Source organism: Orcinus orca, chromosome 17, assembly GCF_937001465.1.
Source record: "Orcinus orca chromosome 17, mOrcOrc1.1, whole genome shotgun sequence".
In the NCBI taxonomy this organism is placed as follows: Eukaryota; Metazoa; Chordata; class Mammalia; order Artiodactyla; family Delphinidae; genus Orcinus; species Orcinus orca.
The window spans coordinates 59266175-59285168 of NC_064575.1; the positions used below are offsets into that span (position 1 = coordinate 59266175).

The following is an 18994-nucleotide window of genomic DNA, read 5'->3' on the forward strand; positions in this document are numbered from 1 at the left end:
TCTGGTGAGCATTAACATGTGACAGACATATCGATTCATTTTGTGCCCATTCCCATACGGCCATCTACATGCCTCTATCTCAGACCTCCTTATCTTCAAATTTCCAGTCTTTCTCCTTCCATACGTATGATCAACCAGCAACGACATTCTCCACTGTCCATGATCCGCTTTCTGTTAATCTCCTAATGTTGGGTAAGTTCTCTGTCCAACAAAGTGGATGACCTCTGCACTCTCCATTGAAAGGGTTATCCTCTCATCTCTATCTTTCAGGGCCACCCCCTGATTAAGCCTTGAGTACAGTCACTGTCCATTTTAGGCTTGCATCCAAATACCAAAGTGACTCATCTGTCAAGAACTCAGGTTCTCTTTCTCCATTAGCAGGTCATAAGAGATACCGTATAAGATCTTAAGCATGAGTTGAAAGAGGGGTGCTGGTGCAACACTGTTGAACATGAGAGTCAGGGCTACCTGCTCGTGTAGTTTGTTTGTGCCCCCCTCATCCCACTCATGCTCAATGCTGGATGTATCACTTCCATCTTACAGTGAATTGTTGCTAGGCCCGCTCAACCTTATGACTTAGCATGACGTTGTCTACATAGTTGATCAATGTGATGTCATGTGCTAAGTCCAGTTGGTCCTCATGGATGTCTGCCAGTTTTGAGTGGTGGCCTATAGGAAAGCGTTCTGCAGGAGGTTCAGGTTGAGGTGGAAGAAGTCTTGCCACGTGTGCCGTACAGACCTGACTGTATTAAAGTCACCATGCTCACTAGGCCAGATACACAAGAAGTGGCTAGTGCTTTAGAGTGATTGTTAAAACACAGGAGAGCCAGTTGCTGGAGGGATGAACTTTACAGAAATCTAGAGGCCTGACACATCAGTAAAAGTTTTCAGGGGTTCAGTGGTCAGGGACATTTTGAGACATCCTATCCAAATTAAAGGACAAAGTTTGCACTGTGCACTTCCTACCATGGGGAATAAAACAAAACCTGATGGGGTCCTTCAGATTCTGGTGGAAGCATATTCCACACTGGGATGTTCTGGCAGGTTATCTAGATGATCCAGATCTCTTTAGATTCCCCTTATGACAGAGAGCAGAAAAGTTAAGCTAGTCCAAGGTCAAAACCTTAGCTGTGTACTATTTTCTGTTCCATTGGAATACCAACTGTTTCTGATCCTCTTCTTTCATAGGAATGCTGCAAGTACCTCAGGCCATATAAACCTGCTCTAGCAAAATACCAAGTCACAACAGCTGTAGGCAGGTTTATTAATTGGTTGAGCTTTCAGTAGTCTATATTTATTCTAGTTTCTGCGTGGGTCAGACTGGAGAATTAAGTGGAGATATGATAGGGAACACCACTCTAAGAGATGGGACTCATTTATGCCATCCTTCTCCTCCCCCGGATGTAGTATTTATTATGTTGGTTACAAGAGATAAAGCATTAGATGCTTCCACTTGGCCTTACCCACTATGATATAATCCACAGGTCAAATACCCAATATGGAGATTGTGCCAACTCCCAAGTGTTTCCATCCCAAATAAATATTATGGAACTGGGGAAATGATCACCAGGTGCACCTGTGATCCCAGGTGAGAAAACTTCAGCTAAAATCTCATTTATCACATGGCTACTATATGCTGTCACTATAACCAGAGGGTAGGATGGGAACGTGATGATGCTTTGGATCTCCTGGTATCACTGTGTACCTAACAGTCTTGAAAATGTTTGCTTATTTCCCTTTTTCCAGTGTGTACTTATCTAAGTAAATGGCACTAAGTGCCTTTGGGGAAGAACTGGGTTAATCATTATCATGTGCATTTGCTGTGGTTCCTTCTTCCTAGGAACCCAGCCTTTTTTCAGTCAGTGAGTTCTGAATGGAAAACAGCCTAAGGTCTAGAAACTGGGTTAGAGATTATTATTCTTTTTTGAGACAACTCCCCTCAGACTCCTGATCACCCAGCCTGATCTTTTCTGATGGTACAAATTGACTTGTTCTACTCAAGCCCTCAAAGAATTAGATTATAAAAGATGATGCCACTGGCATTGGTGAGGGCAAATCTTTACTCAATCTACTGCTCCAAATGCCAGTCCCTCCCCAAAACACCCTTACAGACAAATCCAGAAATAATATTTTACTAGCTTATCTGGGCATCCTTTGGCTCAGTCAAGTTGACACTTAAAATTTACCATCACACAGGGGAAAGCCATCAGTAAACAAGCCAGCTTAGCTGTCCTCAGGGGAGTTTTGAACTTTAAAACAGCACATCATAAATCTCACTGCCCTTATCTTGGCCAAGAGCCAAAGTCAGGCACCCAGGCATCCTCAGAAAGAATCAAAGAACAGTCTCAGTTCTCTATATAGATTCTCAGCAAATGCTTGAGGGTTTATTAACAGTTTCATTTACTGAATAACATGATTTGGTCACATTTTGAATCCATTTATGCCTACATAAAGCTATGAGAGATATTTTTTAGCCTCTTCATAAACCCTTAAAATAGTCAGTTCCCTCAAGTAGAGAGAAGATGATTTGATTTCACATCCCAAATCTCGAGTTACTTCTCTGTTGGCTCTCTTCTTAGAAGAGAGTGAGATTTTAGTCCCGTTGTATATATTTCATTTCATAAGACATGATTGACTTTTTGTCTTTAATGCTTAAATTTAATAAGTTATTTTAAAGTCTTAGATAATTAAAGACATAAGTTAATAGCCAGTGTGCAAAGGCCAAGTGCCTTCACTTAGAAGCTTGAAACTGCCTTTTGCCTGAAGATGGTACTACTACCAAGAACATGCCACAAAGTATTTATTCAATGATAACTATAAATCCAGACATCTCATTGTTATAAATATAGATGCCTGGCAAATGCATGACCATTCAAGGGTTCAGTTTGTATAATACATTGGTGTAAGATAGGTGCTCTCTGAAACTAGAGGAGTAGGTCTAACTACTTTTGTCCTGGAACAGCATGCCCTAGTCATATGTAAATCAGTAGACTAAAAGCTCTGTGAGGATAAAAACCTTGTCAATCTCACGTATGGTTGTATCTTCAATGCTCAGCATAGTGATGGCACAGAATAGACATTCAGTGTACATTTATGGAATTAGTGAATGAAAAGAGAAAAGAATGAATAAAGCCTTGCTTACAATTGTGGCTTAAATCTTCACTCAAGTTGAGGCCAGAGATTCTAATTTTCATTTTCTTGGAGAGAACTCCACAAGACCCAGCTGGTCTTTTTATGGGGCATTAGAAGTGGCTCCAGAGGCATCTAGCCAATTACACCCCATAGATGGAGATGTTTAACACCATCAGGGTACCACACTAGTGAGTGGAGCAAGTTTTCAACTTTACCCAAGTTCTGGTAGAAGTATGGTAAATGCAGCGATTGAAGAGATAACGATTTTGGCAAAGGAAAGAATAAAAATAATATCCTTTTAAAATGTAAGTATAAACCTCTGCCTATCCTCACCTCCCTGATACATGTCTTCCTTTCACATGTAAAGTCCAAAGTTCTTACTCTGATCTGCAAAGTCCCACATGATCTGCCTGCCACCCCCCTCCCAGCTTCCTTCTGACCATATCTCTCAGAGCTCTTCCCCATGCTCAGTGCTCAGACTCACTGACCTTCTTGCCAGTTTTCAAACATTTCAAGCACGTTTGTAATCTTGGTGTCTTCTGTCTGTACTCTGAACTCTTCCTGCAGGCCTCCGCAGCAGTGGCTCCTTGGCTTCCTGTAAGTCCCTGCCCAAATGAGATACCTCATCAGTGTGGCCTTTTCCGTATAGACATAGCATGACTATGGGTCTATGACTCCTGGGTATATTATAGATTTATTTACCTACTTGCTTATTGTTTGAAATCCCCACCAGGATGTACATTCCTCAAAAGCAAGAAAGGCAGGAACTTTGTTTTGGGGCGATGTTTTTTGCTTTTGTTTGTTTTTCTTACGTTCTTTCCCCAGTTCTTAGAACAATGGCTAGAACACACCAGGCACTCCATAAATACTTGTTGAATAAATAAATGAATGACTAAAGAGATGGATTAATGAATGTCATGACTGCTGGGTAGGCTCTAAAACAGATAAAAGGAAAATTTCCCTGATGTCATGTAAATTTCCCTGAACCATGACAACAAACATGGGAGTGGTGGGGAGAAGAAATAAACATTTTTCTATAATTTCCCTTTCTTCAGATACACCTGACCTTCCTTTGTGCTCAGGGGTTGTGTCTCTGCAATGAATATTGATGGACAGTTCTTGGTACTGCCCCAAACAGTTCAGATACTTGAGGCTAATTAACACTCCATCCAGTAATCCTGATACAGAGCAGTAGGTTTATAGGAGAAAGAGTTTAAGGCCAAAACTTCATGCCTTTTCTTGACTGCTAGTATTAAAAACTTAACAGAAAGATAAATAACTATTTGTTTTTCTAAAAAAAGAAAAGAAAAATATACCTTTAGTTAATTTACTATTGTTAAATATTTTCAACAACAATTCCTTGAAAAATTATTAAAATTTCACTGGGAACAGAAACATATTTGCATTGGGCATTATCAGAATTACTAAGAAGCAATGGTAAAAAGAAATTCAGCATTTTTTATAGCGATAGCTAATGACCAAAATGATTCCATATTTATAAATCCCTTTTAGATATAACTTTACTTTGTTAAATATAAATAACAAACCATTCCTTTAATTTTTCTTCCTTAATAAAGAAGATAATTATATTTGAAGCAGATGTAAATAATGAGAACTGAGTTATTTTTCTTTTTTTATTGAAGTATTTTATTGATTTACAGTGTTGTGTTAGTTTCAGGTGTACAGAAAAGTGATTCGGCAAAGAATATATATATTCTTTTTCAGATTCTTTTCCATTATAGGTTATTACAAGATATTGAATACAGTTCCCTGTGCTATACAGTAGGTCCTTGTTGGTTATCTATTTTATATGTAGTAGTGTCTATCTCCTAATCCCAAACTCCTAATTTATTCCTTCCCTACCCTTTCCCCTTTGGTAACCATAAATTTGTTTTCTATGTCTGTGAGTCTATTTCTGTTTTATAAATAAATTCATTTGTATGATTTTTTTAGATTCCACATCTAAGTGATATGATATTTGATATGACATGTCTTTCTCTGTCTGACTTACTTCACTTAGTATAGGGTGGGCCAAAAAGTGCCTTCGGTTTTTTAAGTAAAAATAAAAGACACATTTTTCATTTTCACCAAGAACTTTATTGAACAACATATTCACCCTTTTTTTTCCACTACCTTCTGCCATTTTTCAGGCAACTTCATAATTCCATCTTCCCAAAACTTTTTATCTCTTTGAGCAAAGAACTGTTTCAGGTGCCTTTTACAGTCTTCCAGGGAATTGAAATTTTTTCCATTAAGAGAATTTTGTAAAGACCGAAGTAAATGGAAATCCGAAGGTGCAATGTCTGGTGAATACGGTGGATGAATCAGAACTTCTCAGCCAAGCTGTAACAGTTTTTGCCTGGTCGTCAAAGAAACATGTGCTTTTGCGTTATCCTGATGGAAGATTATGTTTTTCCTGTTGACTAATTCTGGACGCTTTTCATTGAGTGCTGCTTTCAGTTGTTCTAATTGGGAGCAGTACTTGGAATTAATCGTTTAGTTTTCCAGAAGTAGCTCATAATAGAGGACTGCCTTCCAATCCCACCATATACACATCACCTTCTTTGGATGAAGACCGGCCTGTGGTGTGGTTGGTGGTGGTTCATTTCTCTTGCCCCATGATCTCTTCCATTCCACATTATTGTACAGTATCCACTTTTCATCACCCATCAGAATTTGTCTTAAAAACGGAACGTTTTCATTACGTTTAAGTAGAGAATCACATGTGGAAATATGGTCAAAAAGGTTTTTTTCACTTAACTTATGCGGAACCCAAACATCAAAGTGATGAACATAAACAAGCTGGTGCAAATGATTTTCAACACTTGATTTGGATATTTTGAGTATGTCAGCTATCTCCTGCATGGTGTAACATTTATTGTTCTCAACTAATGTCTCGATTTGATCACTATCAACTTCAACTGGTCTACCCGACCGTGGAGCATCGTCCAAGCGAGAAATCTCGAGCATGAAACTTCGCAAACCACTTTTGACACATTCAATCAGTCACAGCACCTTCTCCATACACTGCACAAATTTTTTTGTGCATTTTAGTTGCGTTTTTACCTTTCTTGAAATAATAAAGCATAATATGCCAAAAACGTTGCTTTTTTCCGTCATCTTCAATATTAAAATGTCTACACAAAAATTCACCAATTTTGATAGGTCTTTTTTTAAATGCACGCTGATATGACAGCTGTCACATACAGTCTAACAAAATTGTTTCAAATGAAGTTAAAGACAACTAAGTGCTACTAGAGCCATCTTACGGAAAAAAACGTTCAAACCTTTTGGCCCACCCAATGTGATAATCTCTAGGTCCATCCATGTTGCTGCAAATGGCATTATTTCACTCTTTTTTAAGGCTCAGTAATATTCCTTTGTGTGTGTGTGTGTGTGTGTGTGTGTATACATACCACATCTTCTTTAGCCACTCATCTGTTGATGGATATTTAGGTTGCTTCCATGTCTTGGCTATTGTAACTGGTGCTGCTATGAACATTGGGGTGCATGTATCTTTTCAAATAAGAGTTTTCATCTTTTCTGGACATATGCCCAGGAGTGGGATTGCTGGATCATATGGCAACTCTAGTTTTAGTTTTTTAAGGAACCTCCATACTATTCTCCCTAGTGGCTGTACCAATTTACATTCCCACCAACAATGTAGGAGGGTTCCCTTTTCTCCACACCCTCTCCAGCATTTATTATTTGTAGACTTTGATTATGGCCATTCTGACTGGTGTGAGGTGGTACCTCATTGTAGTTTTAATTTGCATTTCTCTAATAATTAGCAATGTTGAACATCTTTTCCTGTGCCTATTGGCCATCTGTATGTCTTCTTTGGAGAAATGTCTATTTAGGTCTTCTGCCCATATTTTATTGGGTTGTTTTTTTGATATTGAGCTATATAAGCTGTTTGTATATTTTGGAAATTAATCCCTTGTCAGTCACATCATTTACAAATATTTTCTCCCAGTTCATAGGTTGTCTTTTCATTTTGTTTATGGTTTCCTTTGCTGTGCAAAAGCTTTTAAGTTTAATTAGGTCCCATTTTTTTATTTTTGCTTTTATTTCCATTACTCTAGGAGACAGATCCAAAAAGATATTGTTGCTATTTATGTCAAAGAGTGTGCTGCCTATATTTTCCTCTAGGAGTTTTATAGCATCCAGTCTTACATTTAGGTCTTCAATCCATTTTGAGTTTATTTTTGTGCATAATGTTAGGGAATGTTCTAATTTCATTCTTTTCATGTAGCTGTCCCGTTTTCCAAGCACCACTTATTGAAGAGACTGTCTTTTCCCCATTGTAAATTCTTGTCTTCTTTAATGAAGATTAATTGAGTGTAGGTGTGTGGGTTTATTTCTGGGCTGTCTATTCTGTTCCTGTGATCCATATGTCTGTTTTTGTGCCAATACTATGCTGGTTTTTTTGTTTTGTTTTGTTTTTTATTGGTACACGGGCCTCTCACTGTTGCGGCCTCTCCCGTTGCGGAGCACAGGCTCCGGACGCGCAGGCTCAGTGGCCATGGCTCACGAGCCCAGCCGCTCTGCGGCATGTGGGATCTTCCCGCACCGGGGCACGAACCCGTGTTCCCTGCATCGGCAGGCGGACTCTCAACCACTGCGCCACCAGGGAAGCCCCTAGGCTGTTTTGATTACTGTAGCTTTGTAGTATTGTCTGAAGTTTGGGAGGTTTATGCCTCCAGCTTTGTTCGTTTTCTTCAGGATTGCTTTGCCAATTCTGGGTCTTTTATGGTTCCATATAAATTTTAGGATTATTTGTTCTAGTTCTGTGGAAAATGTCATTGGTAATTTGATAGTGATCATATTAACTCTGTAGATTGCTTTGGCAATTTTAACAATATTAATTGCATGGCAATAAAATTGCATGGCAATTTTAACAATATTAATTCTTTCAATTCAAGAGCATGGGATATCTTTCCAGTTCTTTGAATCATCTTCAATTTTCTTTATCAGTGTTTTATAGTCCTTGGCATATAAGTCTTTCACCTCATTGGTCAGGTTTTTTTTTTTTTTTTTACATGATTTTAAAAGGCATTGTTTTTTTACTTTCTCTTTCTGGTATTTCACTGTTAATGTAAAGAAATGCAGCAGATTTCTGTATGTTAATCTTGTATCCTGCTACCTTGCTGAATTCATTTATCAGTTCTAATAGTTTTTGTGTGGAGTCTTTAGGGTTTTCTATATAGAGTATCATGCCATCTACACATAATGACAATTTTACCACTTCCCTTCCAATTTGGATACATTTTATTTCTTTTTCTCATGTGACTGCTGTGGCTAGGACTTCCAATACTATGTTGAATAGAAGTTGTGAGAGTAGGCATCCTGTCTTGTTCCAGATTTTAGCAGGAAGCCTTTTACCTTTTCACTGTTGAGTATAATGTTGACTGTGGGTTTGTCATAAATGGCTTTTATTATGTTGAGATGTGTTCTCTCTATACCCACTCTGGCGAGAGTTTTTATGATGAATGGATGTTGAATTTTTTCAGATACTTTTTCGGCATCTATTGAGATGATCATGTGGGTTTTGTCTTTTCTTTTGTTGATGTGGTGTATCACATTGGTTGATTTGCATATGTTGAGTCATTCTTGTGACCCTGGGATGAATCCAACTTAATGATGGTGTATGATCCTTTTTATGTGTTGTTGGATTCAGTTTGATAGTATTTTGTTGAGGATTTTTGCATCTCTATTCATCAAAGATATTGGCCTGTAATTTTCTTTCTTGGTAGTGTCTTTGTCTGGTTTTGTTATCAGGGTGGTGGTAGCTTCATAGAATGACTTGAAAACTCAATTTTAACAAATATTTACTACTACCATTAAGAACACAGATAATACTTATCAAGTCATGCTCTGTGCTAGGCATTCTTCTATGTTATTTTAATGCACTAATTCATTTAATCTTCACAACCACCTAGTGAGATAAAAAATATTATTATTCTCATTTTAAAAGAGGAGATGAAGAAATGAGGAAATGAGGTATAAGGGAACTGCATACAAAGAAGTGCCCATAAGATGGAAATGGTTTAATAAATTATTGCATATCTACTCCACAGAATATGATCCAGACATTAGGAAGAATGAATTAGAGCTATACCAACTGACTTAGAGGAATTTCCATGAAGGGTTGTTGCATTAAAATAGCACTATATAGGGCTTCCCTGGTGGTGCAGTGGTTGGGAGTCTGCCTGCTAATGCAGGGGACACGGGTTCGGGCCCTGGTCTGGGAGGATCCCACATGCCGCGGAGCGACTAGGCCCGTGAGCCACGGCTACTGAGCCTGCGCGTCTGCAGTCTGTGCTCCGCAACAAGAGAGGCCGTGATAGTGAGAGGCCCGCGCACCGCGATGAAGAGAAGAGTGGCCTCCGCTTGCCGCAACTAGGGAAAGCCCTCGCACAGAAACGAAGACCCAATACAGCAAAAATAAATAAACTCCTACCCCCAACATCTTCAAAAAAAAAAAAATAGCACTATATAGAAAACTGTGAATGATATGGCCCTATTTTAATAGAACAAAAACCAAAAGTGTCCCGTATATTTATTCATTGTATTTGATCCTCTGCATTGGTTATAGAATAGTGACCAGACAAAGGCCAAACCTTAGGGGTAGGGGAGCAGCCAACAAGGGTGACTGAAGAAGAATGATTAGTAAGTGCAGTAGGAAGAGAAACAAGGGAGCAAGTTCCAGGAAGCCAGATAAAGAAAGTGGTTCAAGAAGAGGAGTGGCAACAGTTACTGCTGGATAGAGTAGGCCATTGGCTTTAGTAACATGGAAATAATTTATGCGTTTGTAATCTTTTCAAGACTTTTTTATTGTAATGGGGATGGAAACCTGATTGGAGAGTGTTCAAGACAGAAGGGGAAAATGGGGGAAATAAGAGACAACTACGGTCAAATCTTGCAAGAGAGTTTTGATTTAAGAAAAGAAATGATAATACAGTAATATAGTAGTAGCTGATAGGGGGTGCTTTGTTTCGTGTTGACTTTTAAGATGGTAGATATTTCAGAATGGTTGTATGCTGATGAAAACAATCTGGTAGAGGAAAATTGTTTCTGGAAGAATAAGGAGACAATTGCTAGACTGATGTTTTAAAGTGAATAAGTGGAAATGGATTTTAGTACACAGATGAAGGGAATGGTCTTAGAAGGTGCATAACGTTTCCTGTATCATAAACAAAGAGGAAAGCAGAGTATATGGTACAGATTCTGGGTGTTGGCACAGAGGTGATGTGTGAGGGTGAACATGGAAGGAAGTACTGGAAGTTTGAAGAGAGAGGAAAAAGTAAGGAATAAACATCTAGGAGAGCGGTAGAGTGAATGAGTACAGAAATGCAGCAGGATTTCCGGTCAGCACTAATGTTCTTGTTGAGGTTATACGTTTAAGGTGAGCACAACCAGGATTTTTCTCCAGCCACATTCAGCAGCCTAGGGACACATCTGGAGTAGGTAGTGTTGAATATAAACAGGGTAGGGTGACACAAAGATTGGCCCTGAGTGAAGCGGGGGAGGAAGTATGACATAAAAGGGATGATGGATAAAGACAGGTGATAGGCTCAAGAAATTATAGGTCCCAGACAGACCAAAGCTTTTTTGGAGTTTGAGTATTAAAGGGAATGAGCTGAAGAGATTGAAGGCAATGGTCAGAGAGTGGAGCGCTTAAAATTCAAGATTGTGAAAGGGATGTAGTTTTTTATTATTATTGACAGGATCTAGTAGACAGTCATAGAACTGAAAAACTGAGATAGAATGAAATTTCAAGATCATTAAAGGAGAGGAGGTTAAAAGACTGCAAAACAAGCTCACTTTACATGGATATTGAAATCACGTGGGAGGAGTGAGAGCACGCTGTGTAACAAAATCTTGAGGAGTAGCTTGAGGGTCTGTAGAATGCTGAAAGGGCAGGGTGGGAGTGAATGGTTTAGTATGAAAGAATGAGCTTTAAGGTTAGCATTCCTTTGGAAGGAGAGAGGGACAGTGCTATTGACAGGAACGAGGAAGACAGTTACTTCTGGCCTATGGGAGATTAAAAATAAACAAAACCCAGCCCCCTCTGAGGGTGCTGCAGAAGAAGCAGTTTTCACAGGGAAGAATCAGGTTTGAGATACAGAAAGCAGATTGTGGTTGGCTTTTGTGGTTGCAAAGAGATCGGTTCCTAATACTGGAACCTGTAAATGTTACCTAATCATTCAGAAAAAAAAGGTCTCTGCAAATGTGATTAAGTTAGGGATCTTGAGGTGGGTGATGATCCTGGATTATCCACGTGAGTCCTAATTGCAATCACAGGTATCCTTATAAGAGACAGTGGCAGAGGGAGATTTAACACAAATAGAAGAGAAGATCCCAAGAGAAGGTGGTGTGGAGATGGATCAGAGAGATTGGAAGATGCTTACTTTGAAATTTGGAGTGGTGTGAGAAGACAAGTAATGCCAGCAGCCACCAGAACCTTTAAGAGGCAAGGAATTGATTCTCCCCTAGAACCTCTGGAGTGAACACAGTCCTGCTAACACTTTAATTTCAGCCCAGTGATACTGATTTCAAATTTCTGGGCTCAAGAATTGAGAGTAAATTTCTGTTGTTTAGGTTACTGAGTTTGTAGAAGTTTGTTACCTAGGAAACTGATATACAGGTGAAGGAAAGAGTCAAAGAAAAGAATGGGAAGAGAGTGGACTTTGTTGATGATGGACCTTAAGTTCCAGAGAGCACAGGGCAAGTGGGAGAACAGAATTGCAGAGAATATGGAGCTGAGAGACTGAGATGAACCTGGGATCTTTGGGTAATGGGTGGCTACCCATTAAAGAGGGATAAGAGAGTGGTGGAATTAGCACTGATGACCTAAGAGGCAGACTTTGACGGGAGGAAAGGGATATACATATATACATCTATAAATACACATATGTGTGTATTTATGTATTTATAGATGTATATATGTGCATATGTTTGACTGTATATGCATAATATGTGTATATATTTATACATGAGTTTATATGTAGATTTATCATTATGTACATATATTTGTCTAGTATATGAATGTGTGTATTTACATATTATTTTTAAGTCATGGAGAAAATGGAAGGGTAAGAGTTTGGGTCGAGTAGGAGAAATGACGGGGACAAAGAGGGAAAGAAAAATGCTGGCACTCAGAAAAGACAACAAAGCAAAAAATAAAAGGATACGTAAGGATCGTATTTAAACATTCATGTAAAACTGCATAGGTGTGTGTATGTATAAGAAATTTTTTAAAATTAATTTAAAATAAATTTATAAAAACATAGTTTGTATAGCAATGAAAGTGCCAAAAGACCTTGTTAAAAGTTAAATCCAAACATACATAATGCTAACAATCTGATCTTAGTTTCCCCTGCATTTGTTCTTTGTTTTTTGCAGTTCACTGCATTTATGGTTCTAACTGATCCAATGTGTGCAGACAATTCAACTTACAGCAGCTCCAGCTCCTCCTCTCTGAATCACCTCTGGACCCCTCCTTTATGTCTCTGAAAGGAGGAGAGTGGCATCTGTGTGCTTAAAGGAGGTTGCCTGCGATGACCTTAAGGTAGGTCTACTTTGAGAACCCGGTCTCAAAGGAAAATATGGCTAAGAATTTCTGGAGATGGGTATTTATTTTAAAAAATAGCCTTGCCATCCAAATTTTCTTCTTATTAACACCATTTGCCACCAAACAGGTTTATGATTTCAAATCTAGGGTCCTTCCTTGAATAACTACTAAACAAGCTGTTTTACTTGTTTTGGAAGCTAAAGGCATTGTATTTTTTTTAGTATCTCTCACCCCCAATATCTCACTCGTGTAACCGTTTAATGCAAGTCTTGGGGCTATGCATCCTTATCCTGGATCTTCATCACCCAGAGATAGACTAAGAAAGAAAAATGCATGGAGGATTGCTAGAAAAGTTTCTGTGGGGTTATCATACATCATTTCTACTCATATTCCTACTACTCATACTAGTCATAGACTCTGGAGCCTGACTACCTAGGTTCAAATCCTGATTTTACCACTAACTGCCTGTGTGTCTTTAAGCAAGTTACTTAACCTCTCTGTGCCTCAGAGTCCTAAACTGTAAAATGTGATAACAATCAATGGCAGTGACCTCATAAGTTTGTTGTGGAGAGTAAATGAATTAATCCATACATTGTACTTAGTTCTTGGTACATAGTAAATACCAAGTAAATCGCACTGTAATTATTATTATTATTAATTGTTGGTATGTGGGCAAATAATCCCCCTAAAAAGTAGATGAGTGGAGAAGGAAGAAAGAATGAGATAAAAGCTAAAAATAATAAGGGAAAGAAAAGTCAATGACCTGTGTTAGGATTTGGGAGGCTGGAAATATTTTGGGAGAAATGAAGACCCACAGAAAAACCACAAAAAAGGAATAAGAGCAGGGGCCTGGTGACTTGAATCGCATGGATATGCAGAATCAGTACATTAATCACTGGGGTCAGGAAAGTTAAGTAATGAGTATGTGTGGGCAAAGTTGTAGAGTTCTGGGAAAAAATCTATCTGTAAAATCTCTTTCTTTAAGGTTAAAAATGTGTCTCAGGTAAATTTAGAAAACTAAAAAAAACAAACCCACAAAAGGACATACTTAAATCGTGCACGATAAGAATAAATTCAGATAGGAAAGAAGTACAGCTTTACACATACTATTCAAAAATTTATTGGGGGCTTCCCTGGTGGCGCAGTGGTTGAGAGTCCGCCTGCCGATGCAGGGGACACGGATTCGTGCCCCAGTCCGGGAAGATCCCACATGCCGCGGAGCGGCTGGGCCCGTGAGCCATGGCCGCTGAGCCTGAGCGTCCGGAGCCTGTGTTCCGCGGCGGGAGAGGCCACGGCGGTGAGAGGCCCGCGTACCGCAAAAAAAAAAAAAATTAATCGGGACAGCAAAACTTCCATGTAACTAGCCAAGTACACAATTCCCTTACTTGCTCACCCAACAGCTTGACGACAGAAAAATTGGCTTTTAACCTCACCTTTCCCAAGGACAACTTTCTCATTCTGAAAGTTTTTAGTCCCAATTCATAAATGCCTCTGCTTATATTTATACATTTTTATTTTAGAGAACACCGATGAATTTGGGGCAGGCAGTGGGCTACTAATGAGATGCATTGGCTCGCAATCTTCTTATCAATCCTTTAAATTAGCAGTCAAATGTCACAGAACATAGCACGCCTTCCACAAGTATATATCTTGTACTAATGGAATTGTTCTATTCAGATTTTACAATTTCTGGCGTTTTCCAAGATAAAGTAGAATGTGGTCTGAGATAATACTGGGGACTTTTTGTGGGCTTGTAAAAGGAACTTTTCTTCTCAGCTTTATGTTCTGTCTTTTGGAACACTTTCAAAGCACTGTTTGGGTGGCCTTAGGCAGGGTCTTTTAGAAGTTGGTTTATGTGTGTGTGGATGGATGATGGCTGATTCAAAGAGAAGCGCCAAACTGGAGTTATCAAAATTGTCATTAAATTCAATGTTGATATTTGTTTGATTCTCACTTGCAATAAAAAATGTAATATGTCAGTTCCAACACAATTAGAGAATTTTAAAAAAGAGATATACTGATTGGCACTTCAAGGTGATATGTAATGTAATGGAACAAAAGTTCAGCTTGTGTTAACAAATATCTTCATCTTCCGAAACCATATTCCCTGTTGAGTAGCCCTGCCTTCCCCTCCCCCCAGCCCTCTCCACATCATTTATTCGGCAAGCATTGAATATTCACCTACTATTCTCTTGGTACTGCGGGTAGGAAACTAATATGATATGCATGGTTGTTATCCTGGAGAAAAGTTTTCACAAAATGATTGGAGCCATTTCACAAAATGCAGCTTTTAGATGTCATTCCCTCTCAGAAGGAGAAACAGAAATAGAGTTCCAGTGCTATGGGGGCTGAATTGTGTCCCCCCAAATTTGTATGTCAAAGCCCTAATCCCCAGTACTTCAAAATGTGACTATATTTGGAGATACAGGGCGTTTTAAGAGGTGATTAAGTTAAAATGAAGCCATCCTAATCCAGTCTGACTGGTATCCTTATATGGGAAATTTAGGCACAGGAAGAAACAGGAGGGATGCTCATGCCCAGAGGAAAGACCACTTGAAAACACAGGGAGGAGGCCCTCTGCAAGGCAAGGAGAGAGGTCTCAGGAGAAACTGTTACCAGCTCAGGTCCTTGCACTCTTTAATCACCAGAAACTGATAAGAGGCCAGAGGCGAAATTCAGGCAAGGCTTTACTGGGACTCGTGCTGCATCCTGAGGGAGGGAGAACAAGTAACAGGTGCCCTTGCTGGGCATGGGGGCATGAGGTTGTTCCTTAAACGTGGTAACAGCAGGGGTGGCTCCTGGGTTGGGCAGGAGGTGTAGCTTAGGTGGTCTGCCCAGCCCCTTGGTGGTACTGTGTACAGGGATCAGGCTCAGTGTCTGCTTTTACTCTCAGCACCTCAGGAATGCCAGTTGGTTTGTGGCCTTTTCGTGTCTTATTGTATAGAATTGCCCCAACTGCACATGCGTGCAGTTATTCTTAGTCCCTTATAGTTTCTTTGTATTCTGTTGCTCCAGGAGACGTTTGTCCAGGTGCAAGCACTCTAGTACTTTACCAGATCCCAAGTACTCTGGTAAAGGGTCCCAGATCCCAGACTATCTCAAAACCAACCCTTCTGACACCTCAATCTTGGACTTCCAGCCCCTGGAACTGTGAGATTTTGTTATTTTATTATGGCATTTTCTTTACAGCTGCCCAGCAAACGAATGCACCCAGTTTGTCAAGATCCTCACCACAATTTTTTGTACTAGACCCTTTTCAAAGTAAAATTGTACTGGACGAAGTTAAATAGACAAGGAAGGCTTTATTCAAGACTATTGATAGAAGGGAGAGAGACTGAACTCAACTCTGTCAAAAAAGGGCAGAAGAGTTTTTAAGCCCTGGGTGAGTGAATGGAAAATTACTGGAAGACTGCGAAGAAGGTTTATCAGTGGGATGTGTCCAGCATGATAGGTTATTCCTGAGTTTGCAAATGTCTCAGTAATTAGGCCATCTGTGTTTCCTAATTGGTCTCCATTGAAGTTAGGTTCCTACCCTGCCACACAGCTGGGAGTTAGGGGTGCTGTTGCCTTCGGAGTTTCCATTTCAAAGAGCCGATTCCCAGGTCCTTGAGAGAGACATTCCTGGGTTGTAAAACTGGCAAAAAGTTGGGGAAGACTTTCATATATTTCAAAGGGGCAGAGAAAGAATTTATAATTGCAAGTTTTCTAAAGTAAACGCTCTAAGAAAAGGAAGGTCAGGGGGCTATAGTAGGAAGAAATCTATCTAAAGTTTAGCCGAGCTGAGGGGAGTATTACAGCCATCTCAGTCAACCCTTTTGTAATGGAACAGGCTGACCTTTAGTCCTGGAAAGGCATTAGGTTCCCAGCCATTGATTTGCCTCTGTGCTCTTGCATATTGGTGTCCCTGGATGCCATTGAAATGGGGCAGGATGCGTCGCATAGTACTAGACTAAGAAATTTCGGTCATTGCACAGAGGTCAAGCAAGCAAAATCAAAAGGTATGAAAATAACCCTCTACTATTGCCATTCTGGGCTTCCGCTAATGGTCCCTTAGGCTGGATCTCATTAAATCTGCATCCTATTTCCCACCTCAAATCACTCAGACCCCAGCAGTTACCCATAAGTGCTTTCCAAACAGCAGATGTAGGATTCATTTTCTTTAACTTCTCCATCTGTTTCTTTGTTTTAAAATAACGCTGCTTTAAAATTGGTGCCACCAAGGAAAACAGGTAGCGCTCTGTTTTCATCTATTTCCTCTGTCAAGAGGCATTGAGGGGAAAATCCCTCTTTGCCTTTCAGCCCCAGGAAAGTGAGCACTGGTGTGACAGCATCCATGAGTACATGGGAAATTACCATATAACTGCACTGTACAAAACGCCAGTGGGACGCAACCACTGGAAATGCACATAGTCATGATTGGAGTTACACACTTGAGTCACAGCCCGTGCTAGAATGCAGATAAGCTGTCTTGTGGTGCCTAGCAGTTTTCCAACCGACTCCTAAATAAAGAAAAGTCTTTAGGTGAAATCTCAATGTTTCTTGTTGAACCTTGGGGTTTCTTCACAATCCAAAGTAGCTATACAGACAGTTTCCTCTTTTCTTAGGGTTAAAAAAGAAAAGAATTAAATAGAATGACATCCTTCCTGGATGTATCTTTGATGGAATTATAAAGCCAAAAGGTTTAACACTGTGATCCTGGTCTCTCCATTTAAAGGGCAGAAGAACACAGAGCAAAAGGTAGGCACATTAGGCTTCCAGATATATGCAGATCCCATTCTCTTCTATAAATAGCTTCATTGTGATTGCTGGCTTCCTGTTAGGATGAATGCATCAAATTTTGTTTTGAATGGCACAGACTGGCTTTCTGCCTTGGGGTTGATACAATTATTTCCAAGTGTGTGGTAAACCAGGGGTCCCAACCCCCAGGGCCACGGACCAGTACTGGTCAGTGTTCTGTTAGGAACCGGGGCTGCAGAGCAGGAGGTGAGCCACGGGTGAGCCAGCGAAGCTTCATCTGTATTTATAGCCTCCCCATCACTCACATCACCGCCTGAGCTCCGCTGTCTGTCAGATCATCGGTGGCATTAGATTCTCATAGGAGCATGAACCCTACTGTGAACTGCACATGCGAGGGATCTACATTGCACTCTCCTTATGAGAATCTAATGCCTAATGATCCGAGGTGGAGCTGAGGGGGTGATGCTAGCGCTGGGGAGCAGCTGCAAGTACAGATTATCATTAGCAGAGAGGTCTGACTGCACAGAGACCATAATAAATCAAACCCTATCAGTGAGTGGCACGTGAAAATGAGCTCAAGGCTCCCACTGATTCTGCATTATGGTGAGTTGTATAATTATTTCATTATATATTACAAGGTAATAATAATAGAAATAAAGTGCACAATAAAGGTAATGCACTTGAATCATCCCAAAACCATCCCCCACCCCCACCATCCGTGGAAAACTGTCTTCCACGAAACCGGTCCCTGGTGCCAAAAAGGTTGGGGTGCGCTGTTGCAAACAGAGACGAGAAAGAAAAGAGTGAAAGTGAGATTAGGGCTTTGGCAACAGCTCACTCCCAAGTGTTGCTCACAGACCAAAAACACCAGTGGAGAGTGGGGATACTCTTCTCCCTCACGCCCTCCCCAATCCTTACCAAATGCCTTACAATTTTTTTTTCCTCTTCCTGACCAAATCAACTGCTATCTCCAAATGACCCTTAATTCTTCTTTTACCTTTTCACGTGTTTTTCAAATTAAATGATTTTGGAGATGCAGGGTGAAATGACTTGAATCATGCATAGCCTTTCACTAATATAACTGATTCAGACCATTTTCTAATCATGATTAGGTACATTGCCTCATATCCGGATGGTGGTGTTTTTCCTGCACAGACTTGTAGATCTAAAGGTACAACTTCTGTGATACGAATATTCATTCAGCAAGTATTCATTGAGTACCTCTGATACATTATGTGCTGGGTTACAGCTGTGAGAAGGGAGTGGGCCGCTCCCTCACAGAGCTTCCAGTCTTACTAGGAAAACAAGTCATTAAAATGAAAAGTAATAAAGCTCTAAGATCTCCTGGTGGTAGCACCTAACCCAGTCTTGCCTGAGTGGAGTTAATAACAGATGAAGGACATGGACAAGACAACCCAGACGTGGCAACGTGACATTTAATCTGAAAACTAAATAGAATTTAGCCAGATAAAGTAGTGTGTGAAAGGGATCCCAATAAAGGGAATAGGATGTAAAGGTCTAGACTCTAAAGGCAAGAGAATGCCTGGT

The 18994-nt window shown here is 40.0% G+C and overlaps 1 protein-coding gene across 1 annotated transcript in view; it reads left to right on the top strand.

The window, feature by feature from the left end:
* The window catches only part of TRHR (thyrotropin releasing hormone receptor), a 302193-nt gene that overhangs the window by 178290 nt on the left and 104909 nt on the right, over positions 1–18994 (top strand). The window contains exon 4 of the mRNA XM_033411240.2: positions 12541–12706. The gene's annotated coding sequence lies outside the window, so the exon portion shown is untranslated. The remainder of the gene's footprint in view (positions 1–12540; positions 12707–18994) is intronic.